The sequence below is a fragment of the Argopecten irradians genome, chromosome 13 (genome assembly GCF_041381155.1).
Source record: "Argopecten irradians isolate NY chromosome 13, Ai_NY, whole genome shotgun sequence".
Classification (NCBI taxonomy): domain Eukaryota; kingdom Metazoa; phylum Mollusca; class Bivalvia; order Pectinida; family Pectinidae; genus Argopecten; species Argopecten irradians.
Window position 1 is genome coordinate 38,645,798 of NC_091146.1, and position 17,332 is coordinate 38,663,129.

General features: G+C 42.5%; 1 long non-coding RNA gene across 1 annotated transcript; it reads right to left on the bottom strand.

Moving 5' to 3' along the window:
• Positions 1 to 6,693: 6,693 nt before the first annotated feature.
• Positions 6,694 to 16,196, bottom strand: LOC138306374 (uncharacterized). Its single transcript, XR_011205843.1, has 3 exons — positions 15,971 to 16,196; positions 15,335 to 15,463; positions 6,694 to 6,759 (listed from the first exon to the last, which is right to left on the bottom strand). It is a non-coding gene; the product is annotated as an uncharacterized lncRNA (long non-coding RNA).
• Positions 16,197 to 17,332: the final 1,136 nt, after the last annotated feature.

Below are 17,332 nucleotides of genomic sequence, written 5' to 3' on the forward strand. Positions count from 1 at the left end.
CCTTGTGTTATTTCACCAGTGACAGACACAGACACATACCTTGTGTTATTTCACCAGTGACAGACACATACCTTGTGTTATTTCACCAGTGACAGACACATTCCTTGTGTTATTTCACCAGTGACAGACACATACCTTGTGTTATTTCACCAGTGACAGACACATACCTTGTGTTATTTCACCAGTGACAGACACATCCTTGTGTTATTTCACCAGTGACAGACACATACCTTGTGTTATTTCACCAGTGACAGACACATTACCTTGTGTTATTTTCACCAGTGACAGACACATTCCTTGTGTTATTTCACCAGTGACAGACACATACCTTGTGTTATTTCACCAGTGACAGACACATTCCTTGTGTTATTTCACCAGTGACAGACACATACCTTGTGTTATTTCACCAGTGACAGACACATACCTTGTGTTATTTCACCAGTGACAGACACATACCTTGTGTTATTTCACCAGTGACAGACACATACCTTGTGTGTTACCAGTTCATTCCTTGTGACAGACACAGGACACATACCTTGTGTTATTTTACCAGTGACAGACACATTCCTTGTGTTATTTCACCAGTGACAGACACATTCCTTGTGTTATTTCACCAGTGACAGACAGACACAGAACCTACCTTGTGTTATTTCACCAGTGACAGACACATACCTTGTGTTATTTCACCAGTGACAGACACATACCTTGTGTTATTTCACCAGTGACAGACACATACCTTGTGTTATTTCACCAGTGACAGACACATACCTTGTGTTATTTCACCAGTGACAGACACATACCTTGTGTTATTTCACCAGTGACAGACAGACACATTCCTTGTGTTATTTCACCAGTGACAGATTTCACATGACAGACACATACCTTGTGTTATTTTACCAGTGACAGACACATACCTTGTGTTATTTCACCGTGTGACAGACACATACCTTGTGTTATTTCACCAGTGACAGACACATTCCTTGTGTTATTTCACCAGTGACAGACACATACCTTGTGTTATTTCACCAGTGACAGACACATACCTTGTGTTATTTCACCAGTGACAGACACATACCTTGTGTTATTTCACCAGTGACAGACACATTCCTTGTGTTATTTCACCAGTGACAGACACATACCTTGTGTTATTTTACCAGTGACAGACACATACCTTGTGTTATTTTACCAGTGACAGACACATTCCTTGTGTTATTTCACCAGTGACAGACACATACCTTGTGTTATTTCACCAGTGACAGACACAGACACATTCCTTGTGTTATTTCACCAGTGACAGACACATACCTTGTGTTATTTCACCAGTGACAGACACATACCTTGTGTTATTTTACCAGTGACAGACACATACCTTGTGTTATTTCACCAGTGACAGACACATACCTTGTGTTATTTCACCAGTGACAGACACATTCCTTGTGTTATTTCACCAGTGACAGACACATACCTTGTGTTATTTCACCAGTGACAGACACATTCCTTGTGTTATTTCACCAGTGACAGACACATACCTTGTGTTATTTCACCAGTGACAGACACATACCTTGTGTTATTTCACCAGTGACAGACACATACCTTGTGTTATTTCACCAGTGACAGACACATACCTTGTGTTATTTCACCAGTGACAGACACAGACACATACCTTGTGTTATTTCACCAGTGACAGACACATACCTTGTGTTATTTCACCAGTGACACAGACACATACCTTGTGTTATTTCACCAGTGACAGACAGACACATACCTTGTGTTATTTCACCAGTGACAGACACATACCTTGTGTTATTTCACCAGTGACAGACACATACCTTGTGTTATTTCACCAGTGACAGACACATACCTTGTGTTATTTCACCAGTGACAGACACATACCTTGTGTTATTTCACCAGTGACAGACACATACCTTGTGTTATTTCACCAGTGACAGACACAGACACATACCTTGTGTTATTTTACCAGTGACAGACACATACCTTGTGTTATTTCACCAGTGACAGACACAGACACACACCTTGTGTTACCAGTGACAGTGACAGACACATACCTTGTGTTATTTCACCAGTGACAGACACAGACACATACCTTGTGTTATTTCACCAGTGACAGACACATACCTTGTGTTATTTCACCAGTGACAGACACATACCTTGTGTTATTTCACCAGTGACAGACACAGACACATTCCTTGTGTTATTTCACCAGTGACAGACACATTCCTTGTGTTATTTCACCAGTGACAGACACATACCTTGTGTTATTTCACCAGTGACAGACACATACCTTGTGTTATTTCACCAGTGACAGACACAGACACATACCTTGTGTTATTTCACCAGTGACAGACACATACCTTGTGTTATTTCACCAGTGAGACACAGACACATACCTTGTGTTATTTCACCAGTGACAGACACATTCCTTGTGTTATTTCACCAGTGACAGACACATTCCTTGTGTTATTTCACCAGTGACAGACACAGACACATACCTTGTGTTATTTCACCAGTGACAGACACATACCTTGTGTTATTTCACCAGTGACAGACACATTCCTTGTGTTATTTCACCAGTGACAGACACATACCTTGTGTTATTTCACCAGTGACAGACACATACCTTGTGTTATTTCACCAGTGACAGACACATTCCTTGTGTTATTTCACCAGTGACAGACACAGACACATACCTTGTGTTATTTCACCAGTGACAGACACATACCTTGTGTTATTTCACCAGTGACAGACACATACCTTGTGTTATTTCACCAGTGACAGACACATACCTTGTGTTATTTCACCAGTGACAGACACAGACACATACCTTGTGTTATTTCACCAGTGACAGACACATTCCTTGTGTTATTTCACCAGTGACAGACACATTCCTTGTGTTATTTCACCAGTGACAGACACATACCTTGTGTTATTTCACCAGTGACAGACACATTCCTTGTGTTATTTCACCAGTGACAGACACATTCCTTGTGTTATTTCACCAGTGACAGACACAGACACATACCTTGTGTTATTTCACCAGTGACAGACACATACCTTGTGTTATTTCACCAGTGACAGACACATACCTTGTGTTATTTCACCAGTGACAGACACATTCCTTGTGTTATTTCACCAGTGACAGACACATACCTTGTGTTATTTCACCAGTGACAGACACAGACACATACCTTGTGTTATTTCACCAGTGACAGACACATACCTTGTGTTATTTCACCAGTGACAGACACATACCTTGTGTTATTTCACCAGTGACAGACACAGATACATACCTTGTGTTATTTTACCAGTGACAGACACATTCCTTGTGTTATTTTACCAGTGACAGACACATTCCTTGTGTTATTTCACCAGTGACAGACAGACACATACCTTGTGTTATTTCACCAGTGACAGACACATACCTTGTGTTATTTCACCAGTGACAGACACACACCTTGTGTTATTTCACCAGTGACAGACACATACCTTGTGTTATTTCACCAGTGACAGACACATACCTTGTGTTATTTCACCAGTGACAGACACATACCTTGTGTTATTTCACCAGTGACAGACACATTCCTTGTGTTATTTCACCAGTGACAGACACATACCTTGTGTTATTTCACCAGTGACAGACACATACCTTGTGTTATTTCACCAGTGACAGACACATACCTTGTGTTATTTCACCAGTGACAGACACATACCTTGTGTTATTTCACCAGTGACAGACACAGACACATACCTTGTGTTATTTTACCAGTGACAGACACATTCCTTGTGTTATTTTACCAGTGACAGACACATACCTTGTGTTATTTCACCAGTGACAGACACATTCCTTGTGTTATTTCACCAGTGACAGACACATTCCTTGTGTTATTTCACCAGTGACAGACACACACCTTGTGTTATTTCACCAGTGACAGACACATACCTTGTGTTATTTTCACCAGTGACAGACACATACCTTGTGTTATTTCACCAGTGACAGACACATTCCTTGTGTTATTTCACCAGTGACAGACACATACCTTGTGTTATTTCACCAGTGACAGACACAGACACATACCTTGTGTTATTTTACCAGTGACAGACACAACCTTGTGTTATTTCACCAGTGACAGACACATACCTTGTGTTATTTCACCAGTGCAGACACAGACACATACCTTGTGTTATTTTCACCAGTGACAGACACATTCCTTGTGTTATTTCACCAGTGACAGACACATACCTTGTGTTATTTCACCAGTGCAGACACATACCTTGTGTTATTTACCAGTGACAGACACACCAGTGACAGACACATACCTTGTGTTATTTCACCAGTGACAGACACATACCTTGTGTTATTTCACCAGTGACAGACACATACCTTGTGTTATTTCACCAGTGACAGACACATTCCTTGTGTTATTTCACCAGTGACAGACACATTCCTTGTGTTATTTCACCAGTGACAGACACATTCCTTGTGTTATTTCACCAGTGACAGACACATACCTTGTGTTATTTCACCAGTGACAGACACATACCTTGTGTTATTTTACCAGTGACAGACACATACCTTGTGTTATTTCACCAGTGACAGACACATACCTTGTGTTATTTCACCAGTGACAGACACATACCTTGTGTTATTTCACAGTACAGACACACTGTTTTCATGACAGACACATACCTTGTGTTATTTCACCAGTGACAGACACATCCTTGTGTTATTTCACCTCAGACACGATACATACCTTGTGTTATTTTACCAGTGACAGACACATTCCTTGTGTTATTTTACCAGTAACAGACACATTCCTTGTGTTATTTCACCAGTGACAGACACAGACACATACCTTGTGTTATTTCACCAGTGACAGACACAGACACATTCCTTGTGTTATTTCACCAGTGACAGACACATACCTTGTGTTATTTCACCAGTGACAGACACAGACACATACCTTGTGTTATTTTACCAGTGACAGACACACACCTTGTGTTATTTCACCAGTGACAGACACATACCTTGTGTTATTTCACCAGTGACAGACACATACCTTGTGTTATTTCACCAGTGACAGACACATTCCTTGTGTTATTTCACCAGTGACAGACACATACCTTGTGTTATTTCACCAGTGACAGACACATTCCTTGTGTTATTTCACCAGTGACAGACACATTCCTTGTGTTATTTCACCAGTGACAGACACATTCCTTGTGTTATTTCACCAGTGACAGACACATACCTTGTGTTATTTCACCAGTGACAGACACATTCCTTGTGTTATTTCACCAGTGACAGACACACACCTTGTGTTATTTCACCAGTGACAGACACATACCTTGTGTTATTTCACCAGTGACAGACACATTCCTTGTGTTATTTCACCAGTGACAGACACATTCCTTGTGTGTTATTTCACCAGTGACAGACACATACCTTGTGTTATTTCACCAGTGACAGACACATACCTTGTGTTATTTCACCAGTGACAGACACATTCCTTGTGTTATTTCACCAGTGACAGACACATACCTTGTGTTATTTCACCAGTGACAGACACATTCCTTGTGTTATTTCACCAGTGACAGACACAGACACATTCCTTGTGTTATTTCACCAGTGACAGACACATTCCTTGTGTTATTTTACCAGTGACAGACACATACCTTGTGTTATTTCACCAGTGACAGACACATACCTTGTGTTATTTCACCAGTGACAGACACATTCCTTGTGTTATTTCACCAGTGACAGACACACACCTTGTGTTATTTCACCAGTGACAGACACATACCTTGTGTTATTTCACCAGTGACAGACACATTCCTTGTGTTATTTCACCAGTGACAGACACATTCCTTGTGTTATTTCACCAGTGACAGACACAGACACATACCTTGTGTTGTTTCACCAGTGACAGACACACACCTTGTGTTATTTCACCAGTGACAGACAGACACATACCTTGTGTTATTTCACCAGTGCAGACACAGACACATACCTTGTGTTATTTTACCAGTGACAGACACATTCCTTGTGTTATTTTACCAGTGACAGACACATACCTTGTGTTATTTCACCAGTGACAGACACATACCTTGTGTTATTTCACCAGTGACAGACACATACCTTGTGTTATTTCACCAGTGACAGACACAGACACATTCCTTGTGTTATTTCACCAGAGACAGACACAGACGCACACCTTGTGTTATTTCACCAGTGACAGACACATTCCTTGTGTTATTTCACCAGTGACAGACACATAACTTGTGTTATTTCACCAGTGACAGACACAGACACATTCCTTGTGTTATTTCACCAGTGACAGACACATACCTTGTGTTATTTCACCAGTGACAGACACAGACACATACCTTGTGTTATTTCACCAGTGACAGACACATACCTTGTGTTATTTCACCAGTGACAGACACAGACACATACCTTGTGTTATTTCACCAGTGACAGACACAGACACATACCTTGTGTTATTTCACCAGTGACAGACACAGACACATACCTTGTGTTATTTCACCAGTGACAGACACAGACACATACCTTGTGTTATTTCACCAGTGACAGACACAGACACATACCTTGTGTTATTTCACCAGTGACAGACACAGACACATAACTTGTGTTATTTCACCAGTGACAGACACATACCTTGTGTTATTTCACCAAGCCCTTGATTATGTGAAGAAATGAAGGAACTTTCTGGATTGGAGAAACTGAAAATGATAAATCATTAATGTTAGAAGCCAATCTTTATCCATGGCCATCATGTGAGATTTCTTTCTCCCCAATATTAACTGTCTCCAGTTTTAGCTGTGAGAGATTTCTCTGTCAACCCCTAGAGTATGACAGTTTCTGGTAAAACAATTATGTGACTGGGCATGGGGTAATTCAAAATGTAATGGTAAATCAATTAATTGTTTTCAAGGTTTTATTTATTAATTCACTCTGACATACAACAGTGTGTTACAAGAGGTCACATAATTGTAATACATACCTGATACGGCATTACAATTTTTCTAGTAATTGAATGTAATGTGTAATTGAGGTAAATTTCAATTATATGTAATGGTAATTTAATTAATTACAACTATTACAATCCACCCAAAATGGCGGCCATTACGATTGCAAAGCCTGTGACATCTATCAGATATATTAAAAGCGCGACTAAATCATTTACAGTTGTAAGCAGTATTTTTTTTTTGTAGTAATGCTCACTAGCTGTAGGCATAAAACTTATTGAAAGGCCAGCTGATAGTTTTCTAGACTGCCGATCGGCTGCTTGACTTCAGCTTACATAATACACAGACATGAGTGAAAGTGACACCACAAGCTAAGGTGGAAACAGCCCAAGGCTGATAATTATAGGGCCACTGGGATGTTGGTCAGGGGGTCAGGGAGCTCGAGTGGTCACAACTCTTTCGTTTACTTCATTATCAAGCCACTGCCTGGTATTTTGGTAGTTTAGTAATGCTAGGTTTACACTATGTTCCCGGCGACCACGGTAGCCCCGTTTGCCCGAAACGTGGCGCCCCGTTGAATTTTGGCTATTTTTTCTTCTGTATTCAAGTTGAGCTAGGTCTTGTGAAGTTTTGCCACGGTCTTTTACGGATTACGTGGTGGACCGTGGATATAGGGGAAAGTGCTGTTCCCGGAGGTTAAAGGCACACTACGGCTTTAGCACGGTCTATCAAGGATACCACTACGTTCTCTCTAGGCCTGTTACGATCTGATGAGGTCTGTTACGTTTTACACGTTTTGATCAAGCTCAGATTACGTTTTTCACTGTTCGCAAAGGCTAACTATGGATGAAAGTCTGATGATGGGCTTTTTTTGGAGGAAATGAAACAATATATATTGCCGAACATGTCATTTCAAACACGTTTTAATTACAAAATGTGTTAAAAGAAAATAAAATCTTAACATGAAGTGTTTCTACGCAAATATTTTTTTTCTGTTATGGTTCTCACTTAAACTGCCTCTTTGTTATAATTTGATGGTTTAAATGTGTTTGATAATGACTATTTCTATTTATTAATACAAATAATTCGAAAAAGTAGCAAATATGTACCAGGCCAGGCAATGATACTCTAGCATATATTGCTTGCAACGTAAGACCGTAATATGACGTAACACGCTGTATCACGTCGGGTTTTCAACCGCTACGAGCCGTGATGTGCCTTGACAGAACGCATCGAAACGGCTATCATCCACCTTGGCTTGCCGTCAAAACCTTGACAAACCTGGACAAAACGGCACAAAACGTGCAGCCATTCTGCATCAACCGTGATAAAACGTGGAAAAAACGCAACAGAACGTCACAAAACTTGAAATCATCGTGAGATTCCGGGGAACGTGCTTGATACCCATTCCACCATGGACCGTCTGGAAGTTTTGTTACGGCCTCGTACGCGCTGTTACGTTTTGTTACGTCAATCCCGTTTTGTTACGTCATGTGGCGTTCACCGTCTGTACCGTGACTGCCGTGGCAAATTTTTAGACAGTTTAAAAATCTGGCACGGCATCCACGTTAAAACATGGCTATGATGTCATCTTTTGTTGTCCCAAGTACTTTATTTAGACTATTGTTCAAGTACTTGTTCTGTCTGTAGATTAGTACACCTTTCATTGTACATTAGTTTACCTGTAGCTGTAGATTAGTTTCAACTAATCTACAGTTCCAGGTAAACTAATGTACAATGAAAGGTAGAGAGTGACACTACATGCAGCATTGTAAAATTGGACAGATAAATAACAAATAAATGTAATAAAATTCAACATAAATGTAATAGAAAACTTCAATAATACATATTATTACATATTTTCTGTTATATATATTGATTCGTGGACATCGGCATAAATCCAATCACATCAACCACAACGCATAAAATTACTCCTGTTGTTGAAAATCAAGACTCTTTAGGTATTTCGATAGCACAGGCATTCCTACAATGATGTTTTAATTTTAGATAGATACGTGTACTTTGTTTCTTTGAAAATTGAATGAATGCTTTCGGTATATTTCCCAATAATTTCACTGTTAATTGCTTCATTTCTTGAATACATATACACGTAACACATAAATCCACGTTTCCCAAATTGAATAATTTCGGTATAATTCCTTATCCAAGAACACACAAAGCCTACTGAACAGATTTGAAATTTTAAGCTTTCTTTTTATCACTTTGCCGTTTTCACTGAATATCAATGTAGTTTTCTTTAGAATCCACTAAATCTTGATATTATGTTTTAGGACCAATCATATTCTTCATTTCATAACGTAGAGCGGTATATTCAAAATTGATACGTTTCCATGGTAATCCTCCATATCTTGTGAATTTCCGACAAGTTATATCCAAGTGAATGGTCTGCCTCTGACATAAAGAGCAGTTAAATTAACATATCACAAAATAAACTCTGTTATTGGAAATTTGATAATCATTTTAGATAGTTTGACTTCGTAAAGATCTGATCTGTACTGTCTGCCATGTTGCCTCTTGTACAGCTCCACTCAGAATGAAGAGAACTCAAACTCACAAAAACTTCTCTGGTAATAACATTGGTATGGAATGTCATGAAAAATTCATGCAATGCATGCACGACCAGAGTAGACATATTACAACAATTACTGTGCTGACCTGTTCAGTGTCAAAGATGGTTGAAGGCCTAACCTGTAGCTGTAGATTAGTTACACAATAGCCATAGTTAGCATTGTACATCAGAGTGCCATGTTTTAAGTAAGAGAAACACCTCAAACTGAAGATTAGTGAAGATAATGAACAATGCTCGGCCCTTCGGGACTCGCATTGTCCATTATCTTGACTAATCTACAGTTTTCGGTGTTTCTCCTATACGCTCACGTTTGTTTATCACGTCCTTCTGCGTTGTCTAATGTTGTCTCGCGGTCACCACGTTTTGTCCACGGTGGCCTGAAACGGGGCTGCCGTGGCCGCCGGGAACATAGTGTAAACCTAGCATTAAAGTGTACTGGGGACAAACATGGGCATGGCGTCAGGTAAAAAGGGCACGGCACGGCACCATGCTAATCGGGGCTGTGGGAAACACTAGTCGCAACCTACAGGTCCCTGGGTAACAACCTACAGGTCACAGGGTACCAACCTACAGGTCCCAGGGTAACAACCTATAGGTCCAAGGGTACCAACCTACAGGTCCCAGGGTAACAACCTACAGATCACAGTGTCCCAACCTAAAGGTCCCAGGGTACCAACCTACAGATCACAGTGTCCGAACCTATAGGTCCCAGGGTAACAACCTACAGGTCCCAAGGTAACAACCTACAGGTCCCAGGTAACAACCTACAGGTCCCAGAGTAACAACCTACAGGTCCCAGGGTAACAACCTAATGGTCCCAGGGTACCAACCTACAGGTCCCAGGGTAACAACCTACAGGTCCCAGGGTAACAACCTACAGGTCCAAGGGTAACAACCTACAGGTCCAAGGGTAACAACCTATAGGTCCCAGGGTAACAACCTACAGGTCCCAGGGTAACAACCTACAGGTCCCAAGGTAACAACCTACAGGTCCCAGGGTAACAACCTACAGGTCCCAGGGTACCAACCTACAGGTCCCAAGGTAACAACCTACAGGTCCCAGGGTAACAACCTACAGGTCCCAGGGTAACAACCTCCAGGTCCCAGGGTACCAACCTGAAGATCACAGTGTCCGAACCTACAGGTACCAGGGTAACAACCTACAGGTCCCAGGGTAACAACCTACAGGTCCCAGGGTAACAACCTACAGGTCCCAGGGTAACAACCTATAGGTCCCAGGGTAACAACCTACAGGTCCCAGGGTAACAACCTACAGGTCCCAGGGTAACAACCTACAGGTCCCAGGGTAACAACCTACAGGTCCCAGGGTAACAACCTACAGGTCCCAGGGTAACAACCTACAGGTCCCAGGGTAACAACCTACAGGTCCCAGGGTAACAACCTACAGGTCCCAGGGTAACAACCTACAGGTCCCAGGGTAACAACCTACAGGTCCCAGGATAACAACCTACAGGTCCCAGGGTACAAACCTAATGGTCCCAGGGTAACAACCTACAGGTCCCAGGGTAACAACCTACAGGTCCCAGGGTACCAACCTACAGGTCCCAGGGTAACAACCTACAGGTCCCAGGGTAACAACCTTCAGGTCCAAGGTAACAACCTAAAGGTCCCAAGGTAACAACCTACAGGTCCCAGGGTAACAACCTACAGGTCCCAGGGTAACAACCTACAGGTCCCAGGGTAACAACCTACAGGTCCCAGGGTAACAACCTACAGGTCCCAAGGTAACAACCTACAGGTCCCAAGGTAACAACCTACAGGTCCCAGGGTAACAACCTACAGGTCCCAGGATAACAACCTACAGGTCCCAGGGTAACAACCTACAGGTCCCAGGGTAACGACCTACAAGTCCCAAGGTAACAACCTACAGGTCCCAAGGTAACAACCTACAGGTCCCAGGGTAACAACCTACAGGTCCCAGGGTAACAACCTCCAAGTCCCAGGGTACCAACCTACAGATCACAGTGTCCGAACCTACAGGTACCAGGGTAACAACCTACAGGTCCCAGGGTAACAACCTTCAGGTCCAAGGTAACAACCTAAAGGTCCCAAGGTAACAACCTACAGGTCCCAGGGTAACAACCTACAGGTCCCAGGGTAACAACCTACAGGTCCCAGGGTAACAACCTACAGGTCCCAGGGTAACAACCTACAGGTCCCAAGGTAACAACCTACAGGTCCCAAGGTAACAACCTACAGGTCCCAGGGTAACAACCTACAGGTCCCAGGATAACAACCTACAGGTCCCAGGGTAACAACCTACAGGTCCCAGGGTAACAACCTACAAGTCCCAAGGTAACAACCTACAGGTCCCAAGGTAACAACCTACAGGTCCCAGGGTAACAACCTACAGGTCCCACGGTAACAACCTCCAAGTCCCAGGGTACCAACCTACAGATCACAGTGTCCGAACCTTCAGGTACCAGGGTAACAACCTACAGGTCCCAGGGTAACAACCTACAGGTCCCAGGGTAACAACCTACAGGTCCCAGGGTAACAACCTACAGGTCCCAGGGTAACAACCTACAGGTCCCAGGGTAACAACCTACAGGTCCCAAGGTAACAACCTACAGGTCCCAGGGTAACAACCTACAGGTCCCAGGGTACCAACCTACAGGTCCCAAGGTACCAACCTACAGGTCCCAGGGTAACAACCTACAGGTCCCAGGGTAACAACCTACAGGTCCCAAGGTAACAACCTACAGGTCCCAAGGTACCAACCTACAGGTCCCAAGGTACCAACATACAGGTCCCAAGGTACCAACCTACAGGTCCCAGGGTAACAACCTACAAGTCCCAAGGTAACAACCTACAGGTCCCAGGGTAACAACCTACAAGTCCCAAGGTAACAACCTACAAGTCCCAAGGTAACAACCTACAGGTCCCAGGTAACAACCTACAGATCACAGTGTCCGAACCTACAGGCCCAGGGTACCAACCTACAGATCACAGTGTCCGAACCTATAGGTCCCAGGGTAACAACCTACAGGTCCCAGGGTAACAACCTACAAGACCCAAGGTAACAACCTACAGGTCCCAGGTAACAACCTACAGATCACAGTGTCCGAACCTACAGGCCCAGGGTACCAACCTACAGATCACAGTGTCCGAACCTATAGGTCCCAGGGTAACAACCTACAGGTCCCAAGGTAACAACCTACAGGTCCCAGGTAACAACCTACAGGTACCAGGATAACAACCTACAGGTCCCAGGGTACCAACCTACAGGTCCCAGGGTACCAACCTACAGGTCTCAAGGTAACAACCTATAGGTCCCAGGGTAACAACCTACAGGTCCCAGGGTAACAACCTACAGGTCCCAAGGTAACAACCTACAGGTCCCAAGGTAACAACCTACAGGTCCCAGGGTAACAACCTACAGATCACAGTGTCCGAACCTACAGGCCCAGGGTAACAACCTAATGGTCCCTGGGTAACAACCTAATGGTCCCAGGGTAACAACCTACAGGTCCCAGGGTAACAACCTACAAGTCCCAGGGTAACAACCTACAGGTCCCAGGGTAACAACCTACAGGTCCCAGGGTAACAACCTATAGGTCCCAGGGTAACAACCTACAGGTCACAGGGTAACAACCTACAGGTCCCAGGGTAACAACCTACAGGTCCCAGGGTATACCAACCTAATGGTCCCAGGGTACCAACCTAATGGTCCCTGGGTAACAACCTAATGGTCCCAGGGTAACAACCTACAGGTCCCAGGGTAACAACCTACAAGTCCCAGGGTAACAACCTACAGGTCCCAGGGTAACAACCTACAGGTCCCAGGGTAACAACCTATAGGTCCCAGGGTAACAACCTACAGGTCACAGGGTAACAACCTACAGGTCCCAGGGTAACAACCTACAGGTCCCAAGGTAACAACCTACAGGTCCCAAGGTAACAACCTACAAGTCCCAAGGTAACAACCTACAAGTCCCAAGGTAACAACCTACAGGTCCCAGGGTAACAACCTACAGGTCCCAGGGTATACCAACCTATAGGTCCAAGGGTACCAACCTACAGGTCCCAGAGTAACAACCTACAGGTCCCAAGGTAACAACCTACAGGTCCCAAGGTAACAACCTACAAGTCCCAAGGTAACAACCTACAAGTCCCAAGGTAACAACCTACAGGTCCCAGGGTAACAACCTACAGGTCCCAGGGTACAACCTACAGGTCCCAGGGTATACCAACCTATAGGTCCAAGGGTACCAACCTACAGGTCCCAGGGTAACAACCTACAGGTCCCAAGGTAACAACCTACAGGTCCCAAGGTAACAACCTACAGGTCCCAAGGTAACAACCTACAGGTCACAGGGTAACAACCTACAGGTCACAGGGTAACAACCTACAGGTCACAGGGTAACAACCTACAGGTCCCAGGGTACCAACCTACAGGTCCCAAGGTAACAACCTACAGGTCCCAAGGTAACAACCTACAGGTCACAGGGTAACAACCTACAGGTCACAGGGTAACAACCTACAGGTCCCAGGGTATACCAACCTATAGGTCCAAGGGTACCAACCTACAGGTCCCAGGGTATACCAACCTATAGGTCCAAGGGTACCAACCTATAGGTCCAAGGGTACCAACCTATAGGTCCAAGGGTACCAACCTAATGGTCCCAGGGTAACAACCTATAGGTCCAAGGGTAACAACCTACAGGTCCCAGGGTAACAACCTACAGGTCCCAAGGTAACAACCTACAGGTCCCAGGGTACCAACCTAATGGTCCCAGGGTAACAACCTAATGGTCCCAGGGTAACAACCTACAGGTCCCAAGGTAACAACCTACAGGTCCCAGGGTATACCAACCTATAGGTCCCAGGGTAACAACCTACAGGTCCCAGGGTACCAACCTACAGGTCCCAGGGTAACAACCTACAGGTCACAGGGTAACAACCTACAGGTCCCAGGGTACCAACCTAGGAATCCCAGAGACCCTCAAAGTCACATTTTTCTTTAAAAGTTAAAAAATAATGGGGAGAAAAAGAATGTTTCATGGATCTGTCAATTGATTGGAATATCTCTGATTGCACTCGGTTTGATATATTATACAGAAACTGTAATTACATGTCCACTTGACAGACCCGTGTAAGAGTCTATTGTTTATAAGAGCGCAGCTCTCGGCCGCGTAGAGCGAAGCTCTACTAACCATAACATGTGTGTGAGCATATAGATTCCAATACATTCCAGTACCCCTTGGACTTTGAAATTGCGGCCTGCAGGAAAAGTCTCGCGCCTCCATGTAGGCAGCCATGTTTTAATTCTCGTTATCAGCACGACGAGATTTGAAATTTCTGTACTAGACTAAATGTGTTATCAGTATACGTTTTAAAATTACTGTAAGTAGTTTTAATTTACACATATACAAGAACAACGCAATAAATGTACTGGTCCAATATTTACTGTGTATGTTCTCAAGCGCACGGCACCGTCAGCAGTGACGTCACAAACCTGACGGCCAAAGATGACAGCACTGATTCGCGCGATTTTTGATAGCATCTGCATCTGATAAAAACAAGATTGAAGTATATTGAACTATTCCATTTGGATTATTTTGAATTCTTTCTAACTATCGATAGTTTGTGCATGTCAGTGAAATATTTTATTGTTAATCTTGTAGAAAAATATAGACAATATAAAGTTATGATGTTATAATATTTCAAATGTAGCTGCGCTCTTCTAGGCTTTGCCTTAAAATTCATATTACTTACGATGCATCCACTGTCAGATCATGACTCTCCTTAGAGACATCGTCATCAAATCCTTCAAAGTTGAGTCGTAACCCTGACAACATGGTGTTGCCAGACCCAGGTCCTAGGTCCATCATCTTTTCTGATTAACTGAAAATGGTGAAAAATTGGGCACTACAAAAAAGTGAAGCTAGAAGGCGACCGTATCACATTGGAACCTAGCTGCTATAAACCAAAGGGGAAAGATATACATACCACAGTATGATTACATGTATATTTACATAGCAGGTTCTATAGTGATACGCAAGGTCGCGCCTCCTCTATTATTAGCTTTGCGCTACGGGGGGATTTCCCTTTAGCTCAATCAGTTGGTTAGAACGTCGGACCAGTATTAAGTACAGGGTCGCGGCTTGAGCCCGGCTAGTGGCACACTACACTCGCCTTGTTATTTTATCAAAATATATATTATATCAAATATTTACTCGGGGAATATTCATATGAATGTAGCTGGCTGTATGTTGCATATATAATGAAATATTTGTGCTGTGCCAATATCATCAATAAGCTGGCTAGCTGGTTTAGCGTTCTAGTCTAATTTTGTATAAATCGTCTTTTCTACTGCAGTAGGCCGAGTTCTAATTAATGAATATAGCCTACCAACAGATCAGGTAGTAATAAGTAGCCAGTGCTTTAGAAACTAGGCCTTTCTTATTGATGATGTTGGCACAGCACAAATATTCCACGGCTGAATGAGGGGTCTATCTTTAAAGAAATTGTCAAAAAAGTGTACACCGTCGCCAATTTAAACGCAACAACTCGCCATGAGGCGAATAACTCGGCAGCCATGTGGTAATGTTGACATTTTTCACCAATAGCCCTTAGAGGGGGGGTACCTGTTAATCAGCAATGGCGGGATTGTCGTTCAGGAACTCGCGTGATGATATGTAGAACAAATAGTCCTATATTAAAATGTCTGAAATCGAGAATATTGATCATTTTTTTCGAATACAAATGATACACCTTACATGACATACATATTTAATTCGTTCTTTTTAATTTCCTAAAATAATAATTAACGAATCGTAATATGTACAAAGTAAAAACACGGAAAGCGGATTCAGATACCGGAAGTGTACATCGGTTATAATTAATGTCCCATGTGGTCTCTATTTACATTTCAACCATGACTGGACAAGAACTGTCGGGGAGCCAACACAATGCTCCTTTGTCAGTGGAGAGAAGATGAAATGAAATGGAGGTGAGATACTTTAAACCTCTTAAGAAATTCGAACGCATATTTCGTTAGATAATACCGTATATAGTGATCTAGTTACGATTTCTTTCAGAAAAGATAAAAATAATCGTGAATACATGGGCAGGCGATGACAGGTCTGTGCTGTCAGATATCGATCATGACAGCAGACAACAGGAGTGTTTCTTTAGAAGATAATATTGAATTTTTATTTTTTACCTTATCCAGTTTTTTTTTTGTTGAACGTGTCCTTTGCGCCTCGCTAGTTATTTTTTCTAACTATATTTGTTGTTGTTTTCATTTTTTTATGTGTTTATGTGTTACGTTACATAACGGTACATATATATATATAAGCTTATATTGTAAACGGTAAACAGCATGCAGTTGATAATACAGGTATCATGGAACCATTCAATCTGATAATTTATTCGTCAATGATTTATATATTGTAATTAAATCCTAACATAATTATAGATTTTATACATCCTAACATAATTATAGATTTTATACATTAATTGCACTATATACACACATAATATTTAAATAAAATGATATCCTAAGTATACTCTGCATGCCTTCTCTGTCAGAATTGTTCTGTTTGTCTCAACTACATATCGGTACAAATATGGAAAAGGAGCGGGCCGCCGATGCGGATAAATCAATATCAATCAAAACTTTATTTGTCATTAAAAACTGTGCCAATTACACTACCTAAAAATTAATTATAAAATTACATGTTATATATCACAGGGCTTTTTTCAGTCTGA